The sequence below is a fragment of the Gossypium arboreum genome, chromosome 3, assembly GCF_025698485.1.
Source record: "Gossypium arboreum isolate Shixiya-1 chromosome 3, ASM2569848v2, whole genome shotgun sequence".
Taxonomy (NCBI): Eukaryota; Viridiplantae; Streptophyta; class Magnoliopsida; order Malvales; family Malvaceae; genus Gossypium; species Gossypium arboreum.
The window spans coordinates 12,287,868-12,312,392 of record NC_069072.1 but is presented as its reverse complement, the minus strand read 5'-3'; the positions used below and the strand labels follow the sequence as shown (position 1 = coordinate 12,312,392).

Here is a 24,525-nt window from a genome sequence, read left to right as displayed (position 1 = left end):
GGGTGATTGTTGATCAATTTACGAATCGGCTCATTTCATTGCGGTTAGGACTGATTGGTCACTTTAAAAGCTTGTTAAAGTTTATATTCAACAAATCATGAGATTGCACGGTGTCTTTATGTCGATAATCTCTAATCGAGATCCACGATTCACTTTGAGATTTTGGAAACAGTTGCACGAATCTCTTGGTACGCGACTTAATTTTAGCACAGCTTTTTACCAGTAGACTGATAGACAATCTGAGCGTATTATTCAGATTTTGGAAGACATGCTTCGTACTTGTGTTATTGATTTTGAATCAGGTTGAGAGCGCTACTTACCTTTGGTCGAATTTGTGTACAATAATAGTTTTTAATCGAGTATTTAAATGGCTCAATATAAAGCCTTATACGATCATAAGTGTCAATCACCTGTTTATTGGATAGAATTAAGTGAAAGAAGAATGATCGAATCAAAATTAATTCAAGAAACAAAAAACATTGCTAAGAAAATTCGAGATAGATTAAAGAATGCTTTTGATAGACAAAAATCATATATAGATTTGAAATGTCGAGATATTGAATATTCTATTGGTGATAAAGTATTTCTTAAAGTTTCCCCTTGAAAGAAAATTTTGAGATTAGGCCGAAAAAGGAAACTAAGTCCTCGTTTTATTGGACCGTATGAGATCACAGAAAGAGTGAGACCAATTGCGTATCGTTTAGCTTTGCCTGTGAAATTACAGAAAATTCATGATGTTTTTCATATTTCAATGCTTAGAAGATATCGATCGGATCCATCTCACATTATTTCAACGGAGAATATTGAGATTCAACCTGATTTGTCATACGAAGAAGAACAAGTTGAGATTTTAACACGTGAGGTGAAAGAGTTATGTAATAAGCAAGTTTTGTTTGTGAAATTGTTGTGGCATAGTCATAGTGTTAAAGAAACAACTTGGGAACCGGAACAGACAATGAGACCTTAGTACCCCCACATCTTTTCAGGTAAATTTTGGGAATGAAATTTAATTAGGGGGAGAATTGTAACGACCCAATAGTCAGAGGTGTCAAAAGGTGCATTGCGAGGCTCCGTTCCAATAAATTGGACTCCTAAATATTTATTATTCTTTAGTGGCGCTTTCCCCAAAAATGCTGTTAAAGGTCATGTTCTTTAATGGTAGCGGCGTTTGTGGGGAAAGCGCCGCTAAAGGTCATGTTCTAGCTGTGATTTTCCACATAAACGCCTCAAAATTTAGCGGCATTATCTATAGTGGCATTTTTTGTGGCGTGTATCAAAACGTCGCAAATTATTTTAGCGGCATTTAAAAACTTGTTTTGTCGTAGTGATAGTACATCACTTATAAAAAATTGGTAGAAGCTTGAAAAGATTTCATTACTGATTTAAAAAGAACATAGAATTGAGAGTGCAACTTTATTAAATGCTAGAATAATAGAAGCTTACCCCTTTTCGGTTAGAAGAGCGAAGGGCTAGTTCTTTCTTGATAACAACATGTCCTCTGTTTAAGCCCACAGAAAGGCTAGTTTTAGGTTGACTTGGAGCTATCACCTAAGAGAACCATCACACATCACGGTAGATCAAAAATGAAATCAGTCCATGAAAGACAAGTTAATTCTGTAAAACTCTTATTCATACCAAAGAAGAATGAAATGTAATTCGCATTAGAGATCCCAAACAAAGAGGTAGGGGAAAGTAAAGAACAACACATGGGGCTATATGCATTACAAATTTACCAAACAAGAGGATAAGATTTGCTTATTTTTAAATAATTTATAACAAAAGGGGGATGCTGATTCTGGTAAATCAGAATGCCAAGAAAAACTCTATAAGCATCGAACAATGTATCATAAACCAAAATTGTAGAAAATCATTCATGTCAAAGCTACTAGAACAATTGGATACCACATTGAAAAAAATTCAAAAAATTCTTTAAAAAGTTAATATATTTTCATGGGCTACAGCCAACAATGTCTACAAACACTCGATTGAGTAATGACAACTATTTTGGGCTTTATTTTTGTGCTCTACTTTTCTTAAAAGGTAGGTGTTGCTTAAGCGGTAAAGACTCCTCCACCTTTCTCTTGCATGCATTTTGGGGTTGAAGTCTTGTTTACATATCAAGGATAAGCTTGCAAAGTAGTTTACTTTTTCATGTTTCCCACCCAAACCCAGCAGCTATTTAGTGTAATGGAAATATGCATAAAAAATGATGAACAAGACACCGTATCAACTACATCGCTAATTTTAAAAACACTCAGCAGCTGGTTTTGGTAGTCAATGCGGTTGAAATCAACTTAGTCTAAGGCATGGATCATGATGGCAGTAGCCAATACAGAGGGAAGATAATGGGTGGATCTTAAATCTAAAAAAGAAAAACACTTGAAGCATAAAAATAGAGCAAATGGTGAGGAGAAAAATAGGCACACAAATGGAAGTGAGGACTTACCAGTGATTACAAAGAGTAAGAGACGTTTACATCGCTTAAGAAACTCGCAATGGAGTTGGGATTTCTACCTAAATCTTCTGATGATGCAATCTAGAAATGTCACACCCTTAACCCGTATCCGTCGCCGGAATAGGTTAAGAGGCATTACTAAACTCATAACACAGTTCAAAACAACCGAACATCAAATATCATCTTATTACAATAAAAGTCATTCATTCATATTCAATATTCACATAAAATTTAGTATACAATGCTTAAACATGCATTCGGGACCAAATTGATAACATATAAAAGTTTCAGAACTTATAAAAATTTTCAACTTTTAAAAGGTCACACGCCCGTGTGCCTCACACGGTCTAGACACATCCGTGTGTCAAAGCCATGGCAAAACAGGGCATAACTACTGACTTGCCCATACAGACCACACGCCTCTATGCACACGCCGGCATCCAAGCCGTGTGCTAGGCTGTGCCAAAAATAGGGGGTATTCTGTTTGTGACGTCAGTATACCAATTAGGGTCACACGGCCAGACCACACGCCCGTGTGTCAGCCCGTGTGCAAGCCTGACTTATAATTATAGGGTACCCCAGGTGACACACGATCATACAACATAGCTGTGTGTCGTACACGGCTGTGACACATGCCCGTGTCTCTGCCCGTATGGACAAAAATAGGTCATTTGAATAGCCAACTTGCCACCCCAATCGGGTCAACCTAAAAGCACAGAAAACAAGCATAATTGTACCACCATTTCAGCCAATTTCAACACCAAAGCATAAACCAATTATATTATATGATAGTCACCCAAATTCATACTAGTAAGTCTTACTAATCTATGTCAAAACATATGTCAAAAGCATATCAAAGTATTTCTTTCCATGCTATTTCAATCTCATACTAAAATCTACCAAAACTTACCAACACTTTCCATTTCTTTTGACCAACTAAGACATACCACAACTGCATATTATCATCACCTATCAATCCCATTATCAACTATAAGTTCAAGCACAAAAGAGCCAAATCACATGGCCAAGTATATACATCACAAAACACCATTCCACAACTACTAGCTATACATGCCACACTTCCAAAATATAATTTTCAAAAGTACCAAAATGAAGTTTGATAGTATGCTAACGATCCTTGACGATCCCCGAGCTTGCAGTAGCTTTGATATCTATAAAACAATGCAAACACACACAAAGTAAGCTTTCAAAAGCTTAGTAAGCTCGTACTAAAATCATCAACAATACATAAAACATAAAAAATCAACATATAAGTATTTACATATTTTCAATCCATATAACCATATCAATTCAATGAACTTATCATACACAATATCATCTACCGTTTAGGTATCGTACATACCTGAATCTTCCTGTACTTATTCACTTTCATACTTACATTTCGTTGAATATAACAAGACTTTCTGTCAATTATTCGTACTTTAAACATTCGTACACTTAGTGCTATAAAGGTTCACCGAAGCTAGAACAATTCCGCACACTTAGTGCCATCTCAATTAACCGAAGCTAAGTCGGTATTGTACACTTAGTGCCTCAAGTAGCTGAAGCTAGTTTAGATCGCACACTTAGTGCCAAATACTTTCTATTCATCATCAAATACATCCAGCTCACTTATTTATACATCTATGTATAATCAAAATAGAAACATGTACTTATAATATTATGTTCTACGTACGAACTTACCTCGTACTCGAAGTTGTCGACTTGAATGTTTATTCTACAATCTTAGACTTCCCTCGGTCTAAATCTGAATTCCTCTTTTCTTGATCTATATTTATTCAAAATTAACCCTTTTTATTCACCAAATTATTCAAAACAATCCATAAATACATATTTATGGCATTTTATAAAATAGCCCTCACATTTTCACATTTTGACACTTTAGTCCCTAATTCACAAAATCATAAAATGCACATAATTTGCTTATACTCATGCTTGGCTGAATTCTCCTAGTTTTCATACAAGTCCATAAATTTCATTTATTTCACATTTTAGTCCACCAAAATGTCAACTTTACAATTTAACCTAAAATACTCAATTTCATAAAAAATTTAAAGACAAAACATTTAAACCCAACATTAAGCTTCCATAATTCATCTACTAACATCACAAAACTCATAGTTCCATCAATGACACATTTCAAAATCATCACCAAAATTAGAAATTGAGGCATGGGTTTTATAAAACATAAAGCAACGATCTCAAAAACGTAGAAATTATCAAAAACCAAAGAAAAAACATACCTAAATCAAAGCTTGCAAGTGCCGAACCCTAGCCAAAGATTTCCTCTTTTCTTTTTCTCTTATTTTCGGCAATATAAACATATTATGGCCTAATTTTATGTTTTATTTTTATTATAATGACTTTAATAAACATTTTCCCATTTTACCCTTTTATAAAGAATTATAAAACCATTTAATGAATGGTTGTTTTAGTTCATTAACATTCCCAATGGACAAATAACAACATAAGTACCCTTACTTTAGAAATCCAACTCAAATAGGCACTTTAACATCTAGCACACAGCTTTGACATTTTACGCGATTAGGTCCTTTTTGCAAATTAAGCACACAAACAGTTAAATTTCCACACGAGACTTTCACACATGTCAATTCACTTCTAATAGGCATGAAAAATAATATTAAAATATTTTTCTAACTCGGATATGTGGTCCCAGAACCACTATTCTGACTAGGGTCAAAATCAAATTGTTACAAGAAATGAAAGGGGTGTAACTGGATGCATCATCCATTTGAGTGTGAAGAGCACCAAAAGCTCCATTCTTCGTATAGTTTTGGCCTCGAGAACATACTTTGTGTCCACCTAAAATAGATAAACATGTTAAAGGGTGTGATAGCGTTGAGGGTGGAGGTTATTGTTTTGAATATACTTGTAGGAGAGGTACATGTTGTGTTTCTTCAACTTTTGCTACTAAAGAGAGGTAAGTGATAGACATCCATGGCTTATCTCTTTGAAGCTGAAAGGTGCTTAATAATCTGTCCAGATAGTTAATGGATAGAATAACCATGTGAGTAGTGAATCTATTTATAGAACTGACTTTAAGCATCCACTCCACAACCTCTCGCCTTTCCGTTGTTTGGGACTCATGGGTTCCCACATAGAAACAAGGCGGCTGCTGCTATCTTTCTTTGGAAAAAAATAAAAGAAACTCCTCATCTTCCTGCTGCTGTTCATTTTGATGTATTGAGACTATAGAGAGGGTAATAACATATTTATTTTTTAAATAAAAAATTAAAATATTTTCAAAGAGTATAATTATTTTAATTATGAAATAAAAATTTCAAATCAAAGAAATACTATTACATTTTTAATAAAAAATTATAGTCATCCTTCCCTGATTGAAGTACATAATTGTAGTAGTAAATTAAATATGTAATTAATCTGGGTTACGTATATATGAACAATAATAGTCATACTTCCCCCGGAATAAGAATATAAATTGGATAAAAGCTTCCTTGCAAAAATGTGCAAATGTTGAGGGCAAATTTTGGAATTGCTTCTTCTGGGTGTTTGCTTGCTATAAAATTGAGTATTGGAGTTTAATTTGAATTTTCTCTTCTAGTCTCCAATATAATAAAACAACTTTCTTTGCTAGTCTCGAGTATAATAGAAAGAACCCTAGTTTTGTTGGATGATTTGTTTGAAGACAGCCTTAGACCCAAAGGCAAACTTAAAGTAATTAACTGAGAATATTGACTCTTTGCCTGCAATTTTGCTGGAGCATTAAGAACCAAGAAAGTAGTCAAAATATATCTGAACTAGAACATATAACTGAGGTACCCATATCTAGCATCTTTTATTTGCTTATTAACATGGCAAGAATAAGTATTTTGAGTTAGTGAATATTATGGATATGTGCCTTGAATTTCCAACATCATTTACAACTTGGCATTAGTTGGTTTTAACAATTTGCCTAATTTTTTTAGCGCTTGAGATAGATCAAATTTCCACAAAGGAAATAACAGATATATGTTGTTTGATTAACTTGTTGTCAAAACTTTTTTATTCATGTTACTACTTGCATGGTTGTGTATTTAAAGGATATTGATCCGAACCATTTTTTTCCAGGAATTTAACAAGAAATCAAACTTCTTATGCACTATATTGCGCAGTAGCAGGCTTGATGGGATTCAGCGAGCTCCATTTCTTAGACGTTTCCTTTTGCGAATGAATTTTAATTCATTCTTTGATGTAGGGATAAGTGCAGTCTTACATATACTAAAGAACTTAGATCCTGTACCATTCTTACATGTTGTTTTGTTTTTATGAATAGGCAACTGCAAGGGGTGTGCTGAATGTTTTCATGGCATTTTCTTCTTTTAGCTGTCTAACATGAAAGGAGAATACTTTCCTCCAAAGGTGGAAATTATATTACAAAATGAAATACTTACATATTTCTACATTCTAGTCTTAGGAACAGTGGTATGTTATTATTATTTTTTGAATGTTTATGCCTACTATTTAACCTGAGATGCAAAACCTAAACTTTCTGAAACTGTAGGATTTGCTGACATACAAGAACAGAATGGAACAAGTGTGCCTTTTGCTAAGTGTATAAATTCATAAGGATTGCATTGATAGACTTGGAGCATAATATTCTCTATATTACTCATACTCGGGTGTAAATGTTAAATACAAGAATGCAACTAATGCTAGTATGTTCAATTCTTTTTGAAGTTTTTCTATCATTTGGAAGGTCATTAGAGGGTTAATGGTTATATTCCTATATATTGTTTAAGATGTAGAACATGAATACTTCCAAGAAAAAGGAGAGTTAGAAAAATAAATAATATTCCTATTGACTTAGAAAAAAATGTGAAGGGAACTACAATTACAGATTTTCCTTTTGCTTTTGGTCTTCCTAATGTTTCTGGAGGCGAGAGTGGGGTAGGCTCTATCAAAGTACTATTTAACAGAGATATTGTTGAAAGATGAACAAAGTGAAGGATGCTTTATTTTAATATCAACCTAAAACTAAAAACGAAGTAAGTTAATTATCAACATCTTTTACTAATAACCTAAAAAATGCACATGATGAATTAAACTAGGAGCAGCAGATATGGCAGGAGAAATTAGGGTAATTTTCAATATTCCCCAACCTTTTACAGTGAGAACGAAGATGCTCTCCCAGGTTTTTTGGATAAGTCATCACCATTTCAAACAAATGATTCAACCACAGAGTGAAGATGGAAAGATTATTATTGCTAACTTCTTAAAGGTTTGTAAACTTCATCTCTTTCTATATATAGGTATTTTATAATCAAGTTTACAGTATCAGGGGGAAAAAATTACAAAAGCAAAAGGGATTCAAGATGTACCTATAAGTGAAAGTAAATTTTTAGAGGAAATCATCCACATAGGACCTAAAGCTGTTAAAAAAAATGTTTTAGCTAAGAGATATTTAAATTTGAATAAATGGTTCCATGATTAGTTTGGGGGTAAAAGTAAGCAATGAAACCTCAGTTCTTTACCCTGACTCCTTTATTCACAACACTTGCAAGGTTTAAAAGAAGATGTCCTACAGGAGATTCCTTTCCTAATAGAATTGCTGGTAAACCAGAATCAGAAGGTATATTTTCATCCTAAAGTTGAATCTATTAGAGAAATGTAAAAAGATGAGATTTTATTATGTTCCTTTGCAGCCTGCGGAACAAAATGAGGAGCAACAAAACAGAGAAACATTGGATTCCCAAGATGCAAATCCAGAAGGTAAATAAAGAGCATCATCATTAAGGATGTATAATAGAAGTAAGAAATTTCAAGCATATACCATCTAGAATGTTCTAAGTGCTTATAGCTTAGGGTTCACACAATGATAAATTATAAATTAATTGAAGAAGGATATGGGACGCGTGTCAAGTTCTTATTAAAAATAATTAATGCAGTATCCAATGTCTATTGCTTTCACACATTTTGATATGTAGTGATAGTTTTATCACTTGGCTATGAATAATATCAACAGTGAGACAACAAACCCTACAAATAATGTAAAAAAGAATAGGCCACATGGTTTTATACTGGTTAATTTTAAACTGTCAAGTGAATCTTACATTATTTCTTAATAAAAACTTTGAAGAAATTTTCTATTGTTATTGATAGGAAAGTAGTATCTAACGTGCCTTCAACGAAACGTTCTATCATTGACTCTTGTTATGCTTCAGGGATAAGGTTAGCCTATGATTTATTAGTAGCTTTGTGTTTTTTTTTTATGTGCTAAGAAAATAGGCTCTTTACGATTAAAAATTGCCATCTTTCTTTATACGTGAATAAATTCAGAGAGCAAACTAGCCTAATAGTTTTGTTTTTTATGAATTTAAATTTTAAAAGGTGGAAAAACATGTTTATATGCCATTTTTATAAGTGTTGTAGTACAAGCCTTTTCAAAACAAAAGAAGGACCAAGCACATATTTTGTTTTGAAAGTCATGTTTACTAAAGTTTTCTTCATGTTGAGGGATCCTGTAATTTTTCTTGTAAGAAAAATAGAAATGGAAAATTTGTATGTATCACATATTACATATTAGCAAAAAATCAATATTAAAGGAGACTATCTAAAAATACATTATTGGATTGACATATTACAATCTCAACGCTAAACATTTTGGCTTAAGACTTGAGTTACGTTTGCCTCAGCCTTGGATTACTATGCAAACTCAAGCATCTGGTCATAAAATCAATGTTCTTTTTCTTTTATGCAGGGTTTGCCAGAATTGTTGGGTAATCGCACTAATATTGGATTAAAGAGAATGGGAGAGCTTGTACCAAAGGCCACTACTCCCTGCTCATCATGGCAGGAGAATCTGAAGAATCCAGATTGGCATCCAATTTTCAGGAGAAATTAACAAATCTAAAGCTGGAATGGGGTGAAGTGATTTCTAATGCAGTAGTAACAGCTTTGAAAGAACTCTTTTGTAGTAACTTATTGTAGTATGCCTGTAGTTGAAGTTTCTGATAGTGAACATCATGTTGTTTATTCGGAATAAATTTCAAAGATTTTAGTTTTAGAAGAAAGTATGTATTGTAGTAATTAGATTGGGTTTTCAAAGATGATTATGTTAACATTTTGATCAAACATTATGAAAAGTTCTCTTGTTAATGTTTTTGAACTCAAACAATTTAAAATGTGTCCATTGTTAGGTCATTTAAATTTTGTATGATCATTTCAGGTAAGAATGTAAATGAGATGACTAAAAAAAATTAAATTTGATATGGTTTTTAGCGGAGTTTATGGGGAAAGTGCTGCTAAAGATCATGTTCTTTAGCGACGTTTGTGGGGAAAACGCCGCTAAAGGTTATGTTCTTTAGTGGCGCTTTCTCCATAAATACAGCAAATTTAGCGGCGTTATCTATAACGGTATTTTTTGCTGTGCTTATCAAAACATCGCAAATTGTTTTAGCAACGTTTACAAGCGTCGTTATAGGCCAAAAAATAAGAAGTTAAAAACCTGTTTTGCTGTAGTCATAGTACATCACTTATAAAAAAAAATGATAGAAGCTTGAAAAGACTTCATTACTAATTTAAAAGGAGCATAGAATTGAGAGTGCAACTTTATCAAATGCTAGAATAATATAAGCTTACCCCCTTTCGATTAGAAGGGCGAGGGGCGGCGAGGGGCCAGTTCCTTCTTGGTAATGACATGTCCTCTGTTTAAGCCCACAGAAAGGCTAGTTTTAGGTTGACTTGGAACTATCACCTAAGAGAACCATCACAAATCATGGTAGATCAGAAATGAAATCAGTCTACGAAAGGCAAGTTAATTCTATAAAACTCTTATTCACACCAAAGAAGAGTTGAATGTAATTCGCATTAGAGATCCCAAACAAAGAGGTAGAGGAAAGTAAAGAACAACGCATGGGGATATATGCATTACAAATTTACCAAACAAAAGGACAAGATTTGCTTATTTTTAAAGAATTTATAACAAAATGGGCTTGCTGATTCTGGTAAATCAGAATGCCAAGAAAAACTCTATAAGCATCGAAAAATGTATCATAAACCAAAATTGTAGAAAATCATTCATGCCAAAGCTACTAGAACAATTGGATACCATATTGAAGAAAATTCAAAAAATTCTTTAAAAAGTTAATATATTTTCAGGGGCTACAGCCAACAATGTCTACAAACACTCAATTGAGTAATGACAAACTTATTACTTGTTTTCGGACTTATAAATATTTACGAAGTTAGTTGTGTAGTTGATTAGGTTTTGGTTAAGTGAATTTGCATGAATTAAGAGTAATTAAGTATAAGGACTAACTTGCATAAAAGGTGAAAGTTGAATTATAGATTAAAGAAATATTAAGGGGACTAAAGAAGCACTTATGCCATTATTCTTTAATGATGCGGCATAAGTGTAAAATTATTATATATATTATTAATAAATTAAAATTAATCTATATATTATAATATATTTTACTTAATATTTAAGTAAATATAATAAAAATAAGTAAATGAAATAAAGACAAAAGCAAAATCAAAATTGAGAAAGAAAAAGAAAAAAATGAAGAAAGAAACAGACGCAAGGCTTAGGGGTTTCAAAAGTTTTCAAGTTCAATTAGTTAGTTAATTTAGTTCTTTTCTTGTAATTTTTATGTTTTTAGAATCTCGGTGTTAAGTACTACCATACCTATGTCGAAATTTTAGCAATTATTAAGTTTTTAAATGTTGTTAATGTTGAATAATTTTAGTATTAGGGATTAAATTGATAGATTTTAAACTAGAAGTGAAAAATGATTAAATAGTAGAATAAATTGTAAATTTTAAATAATAGAGACTAAATTGAGAAAAATTTAAAATTTAGGGATTTAAGTGAAAATAGGGAGTTAAATTTAGTTTAAAGTGAAATTTGTATAAAATATAAGATTAATTATGAAGAAATAAAGTTAATCTCGGTTTAGGGACTAAATTGAAAATTTAGCAAATATTGAGTCAAAATTGAATATCTAATATAAAATTGAATTGTGTTATATTGATAAATTTTAATTGTTTTAATTCTGTAGCTAACGTCATACCGAAATTAAAGTTTATTGAATTGGAAATTGGTTGTAGTTGGAAAGCGAATTAGAACCCTATTAACTGTATCGAGCTGAGTCAGATATAAATGGCATGCCATAGGATTGGAAGAGTTTAGAGATTTCTTTGACTTCGAGTCGATGAGGCACCAGGTGTCAATTTTACTTCGATTTAACCGATGAGACACTGGGTGTCAAATTTATATAGCGCTCGACGCAGTTATTACTTCGGGTTTATCCGATGAGGCACTGGGTGCCAAAGTGGTGTGTTGGTTGGATCCGTGTATCCGTCTGAGTCTAAGTCGTGTTAATAGAGGTAATTAAATAAATCGTTACTATTATTGATATTGGATGATATTGTATGTGAATTGCAAATGGGATAGTGAATTGAAACATGAAAATGAGACACATGAATTATGTATTCATGAATTGGATATTGTTATTGTTTCAAATGATATGAGGATCAAATTGTGAAAAGCTATTATGTAGCGAGTGATGAGAATTAAGTATGGTACAAAATGATATATTTATGATTTGAGTATTAAATGGTTAATGTTATAATATAAATAAATGTGGATTTTAAATATTCAATTGTACTTAATATTTCATTGTGTCTATTATATTATTTTGTCTTTAAATATTCGGATTATAGAAATACCATTGAGTTTTACTCAGCGTACAGTTTTGTTTTCTGTGCGCAGTTTAGGTACTTAACTTTTGATCTCCGATTCAGCATCTAACAATGATCCCGAACTCAAATGTGGTGTTGTTTATCCTTTGTGTTGTTATGTACCTAGGGTGTATAAATAATAGTTATTTTGTGGTTTGATTGTAAATGAGGTTAGAAATTTAATATTGGTTTGGTATATACATATAAACATGTGTTCATTTTTGAAGCTTTATTATGGCATGTTAAATTGATGTTTAAGTGTTCATAAACTAGGAAAAATGGATTAGATTAGGTATGTCTATAATTTGGACTTGAATAATGCTTTGATGATATGTTTTGATGATACAAATGTGGTACCAATAAGGGTACATTGGTTAGGCACCTAGGATGATTGTTTTGACAAGTTTTGGATGTGTTTGATTGTGTTTTGAACTAGTTAAACGAATGATTTTTGAATTACTTAGTGACCAAGCTTGAAGGGAAGGGTAAACTTGTTGTTTAAGGTATATTTCAAGTCTACACGATTAGCACACAAGTGTGCGAGGCCATTTTGAAAGGGTATACGGTCTGGCACATGGGCGTGTGGCTTGGCTGTGTGACCCAAGTCAGAGAGTTACACGGGTACAGACACGGGCTGGGACACGGTCGTGTGTCCTTATTTCGAATGCCCACACGATCTAAGACACGGGCGTGTCTCTTGGCCGTGTGAGTCACATGGCTTGACCACATGACCGTGTGAGCCTTATAGCTTTGAAAATTTTTATTGTAATCCACCAAATTTCCTGAGTTTATGAATTAGTCCCGATTTGTTTCTAACACGTATTTTGGGTCTCGAGGCCCTGAATAAGAGACAATATGTATGATTTTATTGGTTTCTGACTTGAATATTAAATGATAATAAATTTTTGAAATTTATGTCTGTTTGATCGATAAACTTTGGTAATACTTTGAAACCCTATTTTGGCAATGGATATGGGTTAGCGATGTTACATTTATTCTTCTCAAGCCCCTTTACAAAATTTCATGCCATTTTTTATTTTATTGTGAGATTTTAACTAACACGGTATTTTATTATGGTCAAGGTGATTATCGCGTATTGAAGTTGTAACGCCCTAATTTTTGGGATTTTGGGATTCCTGTAATTTCCAATGCCTTTTAGAAATACTGTGTTTTGACTGTCTATTGTGGGTCTGAGTATGTTGGTGGGCCTTTAAAAGGCCCAAGAGTAAATTTAATTTGAGGCAATTCCTGAATTTTTAATTTTGGAGAGAGAGGGTTCTGGCGATATGGGCTTTTAAAATTGAGGTGGTAAAATAGGACACAAAAAGATCTGTGGTAAAGTGGCATGTGACGCCACCTAGGTGTTTGGGGAGTGACGTGCGGATGTTCAGGGGGAGCCAGAGTTTAAGTCACAAGGTAAGCGTGTTGTTACTTTTATTTTTTTGTGTGCATGTGCTGGGCATGTGATAGAGCTTAAGTGGAAATTCGGCTAGGGCTTTAGGAAGGTTGGGTCGTGGGTCTGAATGGCCATTAGGGCAAGCTTTATTTTCTTTGTGTTTTGTCGAATTAGGGTTAGCCACCTAAAGACTTCCCTTTCATTCTATTCTCTTCTCAGTATCGCAAAAAGCCGAAAGCGCAAAGTTAGATCTCCTGAGTGCCGAATTCTTCCTTCTCTTCTCCTCTCTTCTTCTATTTTCTTTTCTCCTTATTTTCTTCTCTAGCCGAAACATTCCTACCATTCTACTCATCTCCTCTTTCATTCCCATTCTTTTCTAAACCTCTATAGCCAATTGCCATAAAAGTCGAAATCCCGAAAGTTATTTCTTGTGCCGATTTCTTCTAGCCAAAATCCTCCTATTTTCTTTATCTCTTTTGGCTAATTTTCACATCCTCTAAACCTCAACCCCTATCGGCAATACCACTGCAAAACCACCATACCAAATCATCTTCCTCTTCACAGTTCCAAAAGCAGAAAATACCATAGTTTTTAGGGACATATAGCCGAATCTTTAGATCTCTAAGATTCGATTTCTGCTAGTGTTTAAGGGCTGGATCTGCATCAGATCTGAGTAGAAACTGAAGTGGAATCTTTTTGGTTGAAAGAACCTGTGGTAGGTACTCAAATCTATTCTGTATTTCGGGTTTTAGAAAAGCCAAAACCCCTATACGCATAGGGTGGCTATCGACTAAGACTAAAGGGTTATTGGTTTTGTTTATTGTTCTGTTATGTATTTAGTGTGGATTTAGGGTCAAGCAATAAGGGAGCATAGAGGGTTGACACTGTTGGAGCATCTAGATCTGGTAGTTGGAAATCGATAAAGGTAAGGGTTAAAGATATGGACTATGGCCGAATATGGTAAAGGTTTGATGTGTTAAGTTGTTATCGAGTTTTAATCTAATGTTCTAGTAATCGATTGTAGGCTGCTCGTGTGTGGAACTCGTCAACATTTCGTCGTAAAACAGGTGTGTAAATGACACCCACTAGTAGACTAGATCGGCAAAAGCCGAAAAGGCGAAATGCCGAAAAGCCGGCATTTCGAGAACTTGCGAGCGTGCGAACGCTCGTGGGATTGTTTGTATTGATAATTTTGGTAACTTCAACGGAAAGATTGCAAAGTACGCAATTTCGTGCACCTTGGTGAATTTGGGCTTCGATGGGCCGAAATTGGGTAATGGGTTAACGGGCCCATTTCGGTAAAAACATTCGGTAAGTATTTTGAAGACACTTTAATAACTGTAATGAGCATGAAACCCTAAAAAGACTGATAAAATTACTGAAATATCTCTGTAATGTAGAATTACCGTAATACCCTTAAAGGGATAAGTTCACGATTATGCCCCTCGAGGGTAAATAACTGTTCTTACGCTATAATCTGACTGTCTTTCTAAAGCATGCCTTGTTAATTATATATATTCTGCATACATGTCATACTGCATGGGGTTGGGTTTTGTTATGGAGGAAAAACCCGTTCTGGTGGTTGTGCCACATATTCTGATATAAGCGACTTTCTTTGCGGATTATAGTTAGTCTTTGAATCGGTGCTAACACTGTAAGTGTAGGGATGGCGTGGGTGATTTATTCCCCACAGGAAGTGTAGGGATGGACGGAGGTAAGTGCAAGGTTGGATGGGGTTATCATGTATTAATTATATGAAACTGTTTTGTTATGGGCCAACTGTGTTAATATAGGCAAAGCCCAACATATCTCGACTTGTAATAAGGATACGACTTAGATTGATACTGGTATGGGCTAGGCCTAGTATACTCTAATACTTTATGGGGCTATGGACCAGATTAATATCGATATGGGCTAAGGCCTAGTTAACTCTGATTTCTAAATAGGGCTTAGGCCTAGTAAAGCTTGAACTGATTTGGGCTCTGGTTGGGATACTTTACACACTGAGTTTTCCAAACTCACCCCCTTTTTCCCATCTTTGCAGGTGAGCCTTAGATCGGTGGATTTGGAGCTGGAGGGATTCAGAGTGGCCATGTGGACTGTTTACAATAAGTGTTTATACCTTCACTTTTATTTTAGATTATTTCTTTTATGTTTTCAGGTTTTTAATTTGTAATAAGGCCGCTTTAATTATTTTTAATTGTTTTTAGTATGTTTTGTTAGTTTAGATATGATATTGTTTTAATCGTATGAAATTGAATAGCTCTAGGGCGCGTTTTAAAAAGATTACCTTATTTCAAAATATCGCGAAACAAGACAAAGCTTCCGCAACGAAAACATTTTCAAGATTAATAAGTGATTTCAAATGGTTTAAAACGAGATGGTTTTCCCTGAACAATCGCTCAGTTAAAGTGTGGCAATGGTTGTGTGCATGTCTAGGAGTGGATCCGTGGAGAGCTTGGTACTTAAGCAGTCTAATAGACTCACCTCCTCTTTTCTGGCATCCTACCTGGTGCACAGCTTCCATTCACTTTAATCTAAAATGAAAATATTCTTTAAACACTAAGAAAGATTTTAGATAAAACATGACCTTTGTAATAACGCTTCAATGTGACACACCAGATTCGGTCGTAACTTCTGGGCCGGATTTGGGGTGTTACAGAAGGCCCACATTAACAATCCGCGCTATCAGCTGGATGAACGTATTATGCCATACTTGGAGGCATCTGGATTCAAAATTAACGGTATTGATCCGAATGTTAGATTTGAAGGCCGATGTGATATCCGCTTTGGTTGAACGGTAGCTCCTGGAGACCCACACGTTTCATTTGTCATGTGGGGAGTACACCACCACTTTGGAAGATGTTGCACCACAACTCGGGCTCCCAATCGACGGTAGTGCAGCCATGGGTACGAGTAAAGTGTCCAAATCGGTGGCGCTTTGCTATCACTTATTACAATGCTCATCTGGTGATGCTAGAAATAATTTTATGAGTTTGAAATTTTCATGGTTGAAGGCAAATTTTGAAACTTTACCCAGTAGTGCCACTGAGTGGAAGATGATATGTGCTGCTCAAGCATAAATCATGCATTTGATAAGGGGTGTACTCATGCTGGATGCAAATAACAATAAGGTTCACTTGAAGTACTCGTCTCTATTATTTGATTTGATGTTCGTCTGTTTATATAGTTGAGGTTTAGTAGTACTAACAACGTTGTATTGTGAGGTTTGTCGGACGACAAAGCACGCAACACAAGACATAGGTAGGTAGGTGCTTAATATTGCTGCAGTCTTGAGCACTGTACAATATGTCATTTTTTTACACCGGTTAGTTACCAAACACATGCCTTTCCACTTGTAAATAGGTAATAAAATTGTAACATTACATCAAGAATTTTACTTTTTTTATGAAATTTCTTCTAACAAGTTTAATTTTATTGTAGATAGTATACTTGTTCAAGTATTAGGAGGTCCTATGCGCTTGTGATTTACTGATAGATGATGAGACACACGAGAGGGAAGGGGTAATTTTTCCTAATATTTAAGTCATGTAATTCCTTTATTTATGTTATTTGACTCGTGTTACTATGACTATGTTATTAATTGTGCAGTCCGTCTGGATGTCATATTCTGCCCCAGACATTATTTTTGTTATTCCTCCGTCTGCTCTCACCTACTCACACTTGTGGTGCATTAACACACCCCTATTGAATTTCTCGACAATAGAGCAGTACAACGGGGATCAAGTTTTGTTACAGTTCGAGTGTAAATAAGAGATTCCAGATATTCTATAGAATTTTGACAGTGTCTGCGGAATTAATAAAAAAGAGAAAGAATCAAATAATTGGGCATTAAAGCATCAATAATATCTTGTATTGTGGAACGTCCAGATGGAGCAGAAACCTCGGATGGATTTTGATCTTAATTTGTGGCCCTTGGTCGAGTACCAATATTGCTAGATCAAAAATGGAAAAATCATTTTTATATAGTGGGCAATTGATTATAATCCCACACATACATTGACGAAGGCACCAATACCATCGACGAGTTCATCCGCCTCCTATATCGAAACCTGAATGATCTTATATATAGTTTGGCGGTAGTTCTTATCATCCGAATTAGGAGTTAGATAATTATTTTTTGGGGTTGTCTAGCTACGTGTATGGGTCAAAGATTCCCGGTTCCAGTTTTGATTATCCAGATATGGGATAATCAATGATGTTTGATATCTCTAGCCCATTACCATCTCAGTACTCCACCCTTCTTGGGTAAACCTTTGGGACATTTGATTTTTTGAATATGTTTAGAACACCCCAAAGTTCATCGATGGATGATGTGAACGATGTGCCGGGTTAGGGAATGCCAAAGATAGGCACCACAATGATTTACCCCATAGACAATACCATTAAACCATCAATTTTAGCCTACATAACATTTTCTTTATTGCGTGTGTTTTGCAGTTGTAATTCAAATTTTCAAGTTTGTATAATATATAGCTCAGAAATTTTCTCCGTATTCCAATGTAATATTCAGTGAAGTGCAATCTTTTTAGTTTATAATTGAACATGTTTAAGCAATATCAAAATTTCATCATAATCAAATAAATTTTAATAAAATTAAATGTATAACAAATTCTATGTAAAATGAAATATTACTTCAATTGATAACAAGATTTCACATATATTTGAACATGGAGTGCATCAATTCATATTCCACTCAATCGAGACAATTGTCCAATATGGTAGGTTCGATACAAGTATTTAGTCTAATTATGACCAACTATTCTGCACACACCACAAAACTTGGCTTTTACTTTATCTCTCATGTCTATTTCACCATGGATCCTGGTGACATGCAGGTAACCTTTCAGTTTTCTACGTAACCCCTTGTTTGGGACAAGCTCGAAAGTTAATGGAGACACTTCCTATATAGATAAATCACGTAAGACGAGGAACTCGTTTCCCCAAATACGTAATGTGAATTCCAGAACATAAATCTTATTAATATATTGTTTAACATTGATCGAGGCATAAGCACAATCTGTAACAACGTGCATACAAGGGTAACGAATTGTCTAAAACTTCCTGCAATCACACCATTTATTTTGGAGATCAACTCCGTAGGATCTAAGTGGGATATTAGGTTGGCGGTCAATGGACTTCATAACTCAAAAAGTTTATAATTGTTGAGAATATAATTCTACATTTATTGACCTTGCTCTCTGATTGTTCGTATCCATTACCTTACTAACCTCCTCGACAAATATGTATCTCGCATCCATCTGTTTTACTTATTTTAACCCGTTCTTGGCATCAATGTTGCTAAACTATAGAACTTAGTTGAGAAAATAGATGAAATTGGAAAATGTCGTGTTCGCTTCAAGATAGAGTTAACCGTCTCTACTAGATTGGTGGTTATATGACCATATCGAGACCTGTCATCAAAAATCTAAGCCCGTTGTCATGGTTCCATGGTACCCAACCACTCTTACAAATGATTATTCGTTTCACCATATATATCATCCTTAAGCCTAGTCAACCTTTGCTTGAAAAGATTTTGTTCTATCTCGTACGCTACGTATGTATTTTGAAAAGACATGTTACCTTTTCAAATTAATTTGTGAAAGTATTAAGAATATTTAAATATATATTTATTGAAACCAAAATTTACCCATATTCACTTCTTGTTTCTGCATTTTTGTAGTCTCAGTGGAAGTTGGCAGTGATGTGTCAAATGCAATAAACAGATCTCCACAGAACGCCTAATCGTGACAATTAGTCTCTTCAATCTATTAGATATAATACAAGTATTTTCGTCTCTAACAACATACGTCTGCAAGTTCATCAAAAAGAATTCTCATGATTCCATATTCTCTGACTCCATAATGGTAAATGCTATCGAGAATAAGTTTCAGTTCCTGTCTTGAACAACCACAATAAGTAAGATATGCGTGTATATTTTTTGTATAACCAGGTTCTATCAATTTGCACAAGCGGCTTATAGTGGGGAAAGACCCGTACGCATAGATCAAATGTCCAGAACATCTGAAGAAAGATTTATCTTCCGGTTGTAGTTGGTCATCTAGGTCGTAATAAGGTCATGTCTGCAACTCAATAATAGTCATTGGCACGTACTTCCAAATAGCGACTATCCACCCTTGTAGTTCATTGCACCACGTATCCCAATATGTGTACAACTGCTTATAGCCATATGTTTAGCTATCCATGCTTTTCGGTATGACACTTGGTACTGGAATCGTTCTTGTATTTCAACAATCAGTACCGATACAGGAATGGTTGGAATGTCCTTTAGCATTGGCATAATGCAATTTTAGATAATTTTCGCATCAAGTTTGTGGTGATCTTGCGTCATACATGCATAAGTACATATGTGAGGCCCAACAAATTTCTAGATCTCCCACATTTGTGACCTCTGGATAAATACAGTTCATACCTGCCAGTTGCACCCTTCTATCGACCTCCAACAGTCCTCAATATACAATGTCATTTTAAACACGAAGACTTTGTAGTAAATTGACGCATTCATGCTATAACGCTTGATGACAAATAGACAGTCTTCTTTGGTCTCGAATTTTTGGCCCACGAATAACCCCTAATCTATTGCCAATCGGTGAGCAAATAATATATGAAGGTACTCCAAAAACTCAGATGCATGCATCGTATCGGGATCTACGATCGATATATGAGCCTAAGATCATTGCATATGGCAATGTCTTGACTCGGGTTCTCGACTGAAGACACGTGAACATTTTCATCGTCATCTATGCCTTTGTCGTCAATATCATCCAGGATCTCATCTAGATTGAGATCACTATAATCTTCAACCTCGTGATCAGAAGGACCATTATTATCATATCCATCTCTAACATCCGCATCGATCTAAATTACCATTGAATGTATTTGTAATTAGGGACCCAATTTAAGGTTTTTAGACGTAGGTGGAATATTAAGATTGATGTCAAATTCGCGTGCAGATGATCGCCTATCAACAGACGCTCTCGAAACCTCTGTACACGGATCTTGAGCTCCATATTCTTCATTTAACAGAGTGAAATCTTTAACTCGCTCATCTAACTCAACAAACAACTGAAACAATTCAATGTGGCCACTCTTATTCAGACAATAAAGTGTGGCCATTGTCTCCATGTCTTTATCGTCCTGGTGAATTTGATAGATTTGTTAAAACTAAGAATTTGTAGAATATTTTTTAGATCCTCCTCCCACAACTTCTAACAATTTTTGCATTGATTATTTCTTTCATATCATCAACCGACACATTTCTATTAAATCTCATTATTATTTATTGGTAACATTCAAATATACAACCAACTATTGTTCAAATTATTCCATCAAAATAAATGCATACAATGAATTGATTATCCATCTTCAATATTAAATCTGTAAAAATAATTAAATATAATTAAATTTCTCAATAATTATTTGAAAAACAAAACAAGATTCTCTGTAAAAATATAATAACAAAAATTTATCTTTATACAAACCTTTCAAATCTTTTTGACTTTTTTTCTTTGTTTTCTCATCTTCTAAAAAAAAAAATTTATTTCCTTTCTTCTTATCTGTTACTGCTACAACCATTCAACAAAACACAAAAAATAGTACAACAATTCAACAAAATTGCTACAAGCCTTTAACAAAAAACAACACTATAATAAAACATACAAATTGCTACAACTGTTCAACTCAAATATATAAGGGCTTGGTGCCGCCTGGCAATGTCTCCTACTGGTGCCGCCTAATAGCCTCCCTCCTCCAACTGGTGTCGCCTGACAGTGGCCCTCCTACTGATGCCACTTGAGATGTGCCCTCCAAGAATGGTGCCGTCAGTGAGTGCCCATCCACCTGTTTTTACCCGTAGAAACTCGTATTTTGCCCAGTGTAGGTGCTTGATACTGGTGTCGCCATATATGACCCTTCACAATTTAAATATTCTTTTAAAACAAATTATGGGCTAATGATGGAAATGATTAGGCAAAAAAAATGGGTGGTGTCGCCACCCCTTTAGGCACCACCCTCGGCACTGTTCATTTCATACTATTTTTATAAATAATGCCATGAGGATACCATTTTGGTATTTAATTATTTCTTGTATTATCGAGTAAAAAACATATTATTTTGCTATTATATTACTACTATTTTATTGTTATTTTTAGATATTGAATAACTCCTATTTTATTATTAATTTTACTACTATTTTAAAAGTATTTTCTTGCTAAGTTGCATCTATTTTAGTGTTCTTAAGTGTTTTTTAATATTCTCTATTTATTGGGACACATTTATTTCAATGGTTAGAAGCAAGTCAATGAAGATTGTATCAATTTTAGGATTAAATTATAATATTATCATATACTAATTTATTTATTTTATAAAATTTATAGCACCAAACATGCCATTTTTATGGATGGAGAAAAGTGAGAGATATGGGAAGACAATTGCAAAATTTCTTGGAAGATATCGTTTTTAAAAAATATATTAATTGATAACGAATAAAAAATATTTGGATAAATTATCTAGTTGGTGATCCAATTCTTTGGACTTTTTTATTTTTATCACTTAAATTTAAAAAAAACTTATAATTTAATCACTACCCATTAAAATTTTTCGACAAACTTTTCCACCAATCAAAATTCTCCTTCATGCTTCTTTTTCTTTTTTGGTCATATTTCTTTCTCCTCCTCCTTCCCTAACCCAACTTTGTTCCCTTCTCATGCCCTTGCTTCCAACACCCGACTCGGCCATATCACCCCACACCAATTTCTGATAACTAGAGACGCCTTCCCCTACTCTAGAACTACCATCTGTTGTGTTATATACATCTCATCATTATTTGAATTATCTCCTTGAGGTTGTGCTGGTGGAGGCTTCATTTTCATTTTTGGTCATTGTTCTTGCTTTGAACTTGATGGACGTCGAAACCATCAAAAATAATTACTACAATTAAAATAACTCTAAATAGTAGGAGTCCACAGGGATTGGTATTATAATCAACTTTCGCATTTAACTTGTGATCAGAATTTCTGTCATGTCGATAACCGTGGCAATAGTCGTGCCCACGACTCCAAACGAACTTGCTGAAAAATAAATAAATAAATCAAGCGAGTTTTGAAACGTTTAGAAATTAAATAATTTAAATAACATAAATAAACAATTAAATAAATTGGAAATAAAATTAAATTGGGAATTAAATTCAGATTTTGTAAACATAGATAATAAGCTTTAGCCCTAGCCCTAGACTCGGTGGATTCTGGATTTTGAATCGATCCTCGAAAATTAATTTTCTCCTCCAAACAATAAACTGATTATAGCAATTAAGAACATTATAACCGTCAATTCTTTATCTTATAGTTGATCCCGGTACGACCTGCAAATCAATCCTTACCGATTATTTAACCGAGATACACGCGTTTTCGATTCAAGATTCCAGCAGCCTTGCGTTCTGAAGAACCCAACTCGAATTAACAGCCTCAACCGCGCGAGTTGTTTAAACCCAATCACTTCTTCATTGATTTGTTCTCAGAGATCCAAATAAAGCACTGCCGACTCAATTCTCCAACTGTCTGCAAACATGACTCCAACCCAACTTGCTTTTTGATTTAAAATCGAGTTAATTTTAGGAGATGAATTTGTCAATCTCAATACTTAGGAAAATAATGAATAACGATTGAAAGGATTTTTAGTACGGATACGTATCTTATGATTTCCGATCGAAAAGAATGTCAACCTAAAGCTAAATTAAAATTTAGTGAAGCATGGATTTAATTATGCTTTGGTTGGCTATGGAGTGAATTTGAATGAAAATAATAGAAGTTGAGAAGGGAAGGGACTTGGAAAGATATTAAACAAATTTTGCAAAAACAAGGAAATGGAAACGAAAGTAAGTTGAATTTGGAAGGAAAAGAATAATTCTTATTTAATTAAAGTGAAATCAAATGTCTTTTCAAGCTACCACAAATGTCCTATTAATGTACATATAAATTTGACTTGACTAACCAGTACACATAATTAAAATTTAATAAAAATAAAATTAGATTTTCTAATTTTAGCTTTCACAAAATCAAAAGAAATAATGAGTCTTTAGTTATTTCCAAGTTTTTTTATTTGGTCTCACTTTATTCATTGTGCTGCAAATTGATTTTTTTTCTCATTTTTTTTACTTATAACATTCAAATTGTATTCCTGTTAAGATTAAAATATAAAATTACTAATTTAAATTTGACAGGATCAATTAAGAATTAACTAATTTAAACACAAAAAACAATACAAATTTAACATGTTATAAGAACTTTCATGGGAAAACAACCTCATTGTATTCTCCGGTCAAAACCCAAAATATAGATGCCATCATTAAGAACAAGTTATTGTACAACACAAAACCCCAAGTGCTCCCAAGGTTCATCACCATATGCTTAATGTAAACCGTTTCAGTAGCGATGGTAGCCAAATACGCAAACGCCCATAATATGCAATCAAAGTAAAAGCGGAATCACTAGCTACATACTCAATAGTACCACCCAAAATGATCAAAAGAGACATAACTGTGAGCTTTGAAGGACAAGGCTGCCTCCTAAAGGTTGTATAAGCCAAGGCAACCAAAGGGGGTGTCAAAGATCTAAACACTATGAAAGTCTCCACATTGGCATGGTTCATGACGTAAAATTCCAAACTTGCCCAAAACCCACCCTAAAGCAAAAGTTAAGTAATGTAATGCAGTCAATAAACCTGGGTAATTGAATTTGGTAATTTCAACTTTGTTTATAACAGCACGTAAGCTTGAACAAAATGCATAACCAATTACAAAACTGCTTGTAGCGTTGTAGTTTTTGAGTGGATTCAAATCTAATGATTGACATTTTGGTAATCCAGAAAGATTATAAATTTATTCTCAAAAAATAACTAACACCTAAAGTTAAAA

At 34.0% G+C, this 24,525-nt stretch overlaps 2 pseudogenes; both read right to left on the bottom strand.

Moving 5' to 3' along the window:
- Window positions 1-668: 668 nt before the first annotated feature.
- LOC128290540 (cyclin-D3-1-like) lies at window positions 669-20,082 on the bottom strand (annotated as a pseudogene).
- Window positions 20,083-23,823: 3,741 nt separating this feature from the next.
- Window positions 23,824-24,463, bottom strand: LOC128290341 (GDP-fucose transporter 1-like; annotated as a pseudogene).
- Window positions 24,464-24,525: the final 62 nt, after the last annotated feature.